Source organism: Sciurus carolinensis, chromosome 14 (assembly GCF_902686445.1).
Source record: "Sciurus carolinensis chromosome 14, mSciCar1.2, whole genome shotgun sequence".
NCBI classification, from domain to species: Eukaryota; Metazoa; Chordata; class Mammalia; order Rodentia; family Sciuridae; genus Sciurus; species Sciurus carolinensis.
The window spans coordinates 87720243-87725430 of NC_062226.1; positions in this window are offsets into that span (position 1 = coordinate 87720243).

Genomic DNA, 5188 nt, shown 5'->3' on the forward strand with positions numbered 1-5188 from the left:
GGCAGCAATAGTCTTGTTAAAAGACTACCTTTCCCAGACTTTCTTGCCAGAGGGGTAGTCAATGAGATATAATCAGAGTGGTGCTTCCTTTTTCCTTCCTTAAAGGAAAAAGTGAACCCTCTACCCTTGCCCTTACCTCCTGGTTTTCCCATGGAGACTCAAATTGACAGTCAAAGCTCCAGAATCTAACCTGATATACAAGGCCATATTGAGTGTGCAAGATGCTTGCTAACTGGTAGGGGGAAAGCAATGATGCTTCCTGGCTTCCTGATGATATGAACTTCAACTGCCTCATCTCAACCCTAGACACTACCTCCAGATCTTTCTTAAACAAATTTCTGTTTTGCTTAAATTGCCTATTGGGATTTTCGGTTATTTACAACCAAACCATTCTGGAGGAAGAATATGAAATATAACCTTATGCCAAGTTATTTTCAAGAGAGGTCCTCAAAACAAAGTCTCTGAAATACAAAACTTAATATAAAAATTAAAACTGCCATCAGATGGAAAGTAAAATGTTCTCTTTTAGGGCATACCCAACCCACAGCACAGGTTGGGCACCTGGAGGAGGCCTCCATTTGCAGAATCTGTCCAGAGAGCATCATCTCAGCACCACTTGCACCTTATCAGTTCTCACTGCTTCCTGACCCCCAGTGGCCATTCTCTTTCCACCCAAATCCTGCCCTCCAGCTCCGGATAGTCATCTCAAGTGTGGCCATGGATCTTCTAGAGTCTTCTTCTCCACCCCACCTCCACCATTTCATGCTGCTTTGCTTAAACGTCCCAGAAATGTCCAGCCCAACAGCCTTTCTGAGACAGATTCCCCTCACCAGCTCACTGCACAAAATCTGGACGGTGTGAAGCAAGGAAAAATCAACAAGGTCATAGATGAAACGCCACTGATTACAGCTGACTAATCCACTTTTGTTGTTGTTATTCTTTATTTGTTATTTAACAGAGATTGAACTATACCCCAGTCATTTTTGTTTTTTATTTTGAAACAGGGTCTCTCTAAATTGCCAAGTCTGGCCTCAAATTTACAATCCTCTTGCCTCAGCCTCCCAAGTCTGTGAAATCATAGGCAGGAGTCATTAAACCTAACTTTAGTTCTTTTTGTTTTTAATTTTGAGACATGGTTTTGATAAATTATCCAGGTTGGCCCTGAACTTAAGATCCTCCTGCCTCAGCCTCCTGAGTAACTGGGATTACAGGAATGTACCACCAATCTTGAATAATCATCTTAAAAATCTTGCTGCAGATCTGAACATGATGACACATGCCCACAATTCCAGCTACTTGGAGACTGAGACAGGAGGACTGCAACTTCAGGGCCAGCCTCAACAATTAAGTAAAACAGTCTCAAAATTGAAATAAATAAATAAGGCTGGGGATGTATCTCAGTGGTAGAGTATCCCAGGTTCAATACCCAGAACCCAGCCCAAAAAATGCTTAGTTCAGTGCTAGGGGTAAAATGCAGTGGTAGAGCTTTTTCCTGATATGTAATGTATAAGGCTCTAGGTTTGATACATAGCATTAAAAAACATGTGTGTGGGGAGTCAAACTGATAGAAAGATGCAGTATTTGCAAATAAACACTCTCATCTTTCCATATACTTTCAATTGTCTCTAGATTACTTAGAATACCTACCTACATTTAAATACAATGTAAATAGTTGTTACGATGTATTGTTTAGGGAATAATGCCAAGGAAATAAGTCTGAACCTGTTCAGTGTAGATGCAGTTGTTTGTATATTGTAAATATACAATCTTCAATTCGTTGAATCTGCAAATGTGAAACCTGAGGATATGGAAGGTGAAGAGGACTTCTCCTGAGCACTTGGTCACCTGTACCCTCATAGCACCCAGCAGATTCTGGAGATAGTCCTCTCTGGGCCACACTGGGAGCAGGTATCTCTGTAAATGGACTTTGTAGGCTGCTGAACTGGCAGGTATGTGGCCATGTGGTCCCTTGGGTAGCTAGATTCCTTTCCTCTCCTTACTGTGCCTATCTCTGGCACCCTGGTAGAGCCTCTTTCTGGTATGCTTGACACCTGTTTATATGGCTGAGTCCTATTTGCGTTCTTCCTTTTCCATCAGATGTATTCAAAAATTGTCTCTCTACATGCTCAAATTATTCCAGGGCCTCCATTTATACTTGGGCAGCCACAGCCCCAAATCAGCTTCCCAGAACAATGTGCTCCCACCACCATATCAGTATGAATGCACACACCCCTGCTTTGCTTCTCAGAACCTTCTCAGAATCCAGCTCTATATTTCTGCACCCTCACCTCAAATCTCTACCTCTGCTCATACATGTGCTTTTCATCCTGTCACATCTTGACCTTCTTCGCCAGTATTGACTTGGTATTATAGTTTGGATCTCTCTCTCTCTCTCTCTCTCTCCTCTCTCTCTCTCTCTCTCTCTTCTCTCTCTTTTTTTTTTATCCCCAGTACTGGGGATTGAAACCCCCTAAACTATAACGAACTATATCTCCAACCTTTTTTAATTTTTATTTTGACACAGTCTTACTAAGTTACTGAAGCTGGCCTCAAACTTGTGATACTCCTGCCTCGGCCTCCCAAGTGTGGAATTACAGGTGTGTGGCACCACACCTTGCAGTTTGGATCATAAATGTCCCCCAAAGTCAGGTGTTGAAGGCTTGGTTTCCAGTTGATTGTGCTGTTGGAAGATGGTGTAAACTTTAGTGTACTAGAAGGAAGTTAGGTCATTGGCAGCATGCCCTTGAAGGTAATATTGGGACCCTGGCCACATCCTTTCTCTCTTTGCTTCCTGGCTGCCACAAGGTGAGCAGCCTTCTTTACCATGTGCTCCTGCCACAGTGAAGTTCTGCCTTACCACAGGTCCAAAACAAGTGGGCCAACCATGCACTGAAACCTCTGAAACTAAGCCAAAATAAATCCTTCCTCATTTTTAAGTTGATTATCCCAGGCATTTTGTCAGCGATACAAAGTGACCAAATCACTTGGGGACCTAGGATGAATAACTTAGTCCCTCTCTACCTCCATTTCTTCATCAGAAAATGATAGGTTGAACATTGAAATAAAGAGCCCTTCTAATTCTCAAAAGCTGAAATATTTTGTACATGGAAACTTTCTCACCTATGCAGATGCTCTCTCCCATTCATGCCTGTATCTATGCTGATTTTATAATATGGATAGCAATAGTGATAGCTGACAGTCATAAAGCACACACTATGTGCCAGACTTAAAGCTAAGTGTTTTGCATTCATTTTGTACTTTGATCTCTCCTCACTAATCTATATAAGGTGAACAGAATCATTCCTGCTCTTGTTGAAGAAAGACCAGAGCATTAGCACAATATTCCTAGGGTAATAGGGAGTACAACCAGGACTGGAAATTGAATCTGACTCCAGAGTTCATGCCCACAACTACTGCGCTATGCTAAAAGAGTGTCATGAGCCTAAGGGTTGGTGTTTCATGCCAGAGTTCTAGGTTCAAATGCGATGCTGCTATGGGTTGGATGAGTGTCCCCAAAGGTCCATATGTTAAAGGCTTAATACCCTGACTGGTGTTATTGGGTAGTGTCATGGACCTTTAGTGGGAGTAGCCTTATGGGGAATTCTGGAGATCTTTGGGGACATGCCTTCAAGGGGGACTGTGGAACCCCAGTCTCTTCTCCTTCCTCTCTGTTTCCCAGCCCGCGAGATGATCTGTATGTTCCACCATGCATTCTGCTGCGGTAAGCCACCCCCACCAGAAGCCCAAAGCTTCTTGATCTTAGATGAGAATGTCCAAAATCAGGAGTCAAAAATTAGCCTGCCTTTTATAAGTTAATTGCCTCAGTGATTTCATTATATATACGGAAAGCTAACAAAGATGCCCATATTTAGAAGTAGTTTTGAAGACAATGTCAGTATTTAATAAATAATCAATTATTACCAGCTACTATTCTTGTTGTTTCCAAAGCTATTATTCTTGTTTTCCCATAACTGTTTCCTCCTGGGAGCAACAGATTCCTTTTGGCTGCAATATATTGAGGTCAAACAGATAAATTAACAACACTACAGTAGTGGAAACTCCAAAAGTGACACTAAATAAGTTTTTAGAAGAAGGATTCATTTTCTCAAACCTGGCAGAATTCAATCTTTTCAAACTCTGATTGCTTCTGAGGATTTATTTATTTATTTGTTTATTGCTACATACAGAATTCAAAGAATTTATTTAAAAGTATCTGGGTTTCACTTAAAAACTCTACACCAGAACAAGCAGATATTGTGCTATGGGTAAGGAAACGCTGCTGTTTCTAGGCAACAGATGAAAGCAACAGAAGAGAATCAAGCAAACAACCAAAGCTCAAGGCTGTAAAGTCTGTATCCCACTTGGCTTCTATGACCTTGAGCAAGTCACTTGCTACATGCACCTTTTGCTCCTTGTTCTGTTAAATGCAGATAACAAATTCAACCTTGTTTTGAGAAATCACCTTCTAAAAGCTACCTGCTTATAAAATGTATAATTAAAACATGTAGTAGAAAGTTATTTAGCCATTAACATAATTGTCTGCCCATTAATACACGTGTGATCTTGGCTTTCATGCATTAATTATTAAGAATTCTTCAATCAGAGTCTTCGTGAATGTAAATTAGAGCTAAATTTGTGTTCTATATTGAGGTTGAAAATATGCAAATCTCAAGGGATCCCCGGTCTGAGAGCTGTAATTTATAGGAAGATATGAATAACTGGATATAATTGTCCTTCTGCCCATAGTTATTTCAGACTAAATTGGGTTTAATTTAGGTAGATCCTGAAAACTACTTAACATCTCATTAGAGAGGATGGCCCATGAATCCCTAAGTTTCATGCACTACTCCTGTACAACTAATTATTATCATTCTTATTATCAACAATAAAATGATGAAAATATAACTAATTACTTAATAGAGTGGTTGAGCATCAGTAAACAAAGAAGCACTCGCATTTTTCTTGAGTTATATTTAATTAGATGGTGAACATAAAATTCAACCTCACGATACATCTGAATTCATTTTGATGGAGATGAAATGTGCTTATGAGCATTTTGGGGAAAAAAATTTCAATTTGAACATTTCATCCAAGAAGGGAAGATTTGATGGGATTTTTTTCAAAAAGCAGCTGAGAACAGAGTATGTCAGCACTTAACTTCTTGAATTGTTTTTGTTCGGGTCTTTCT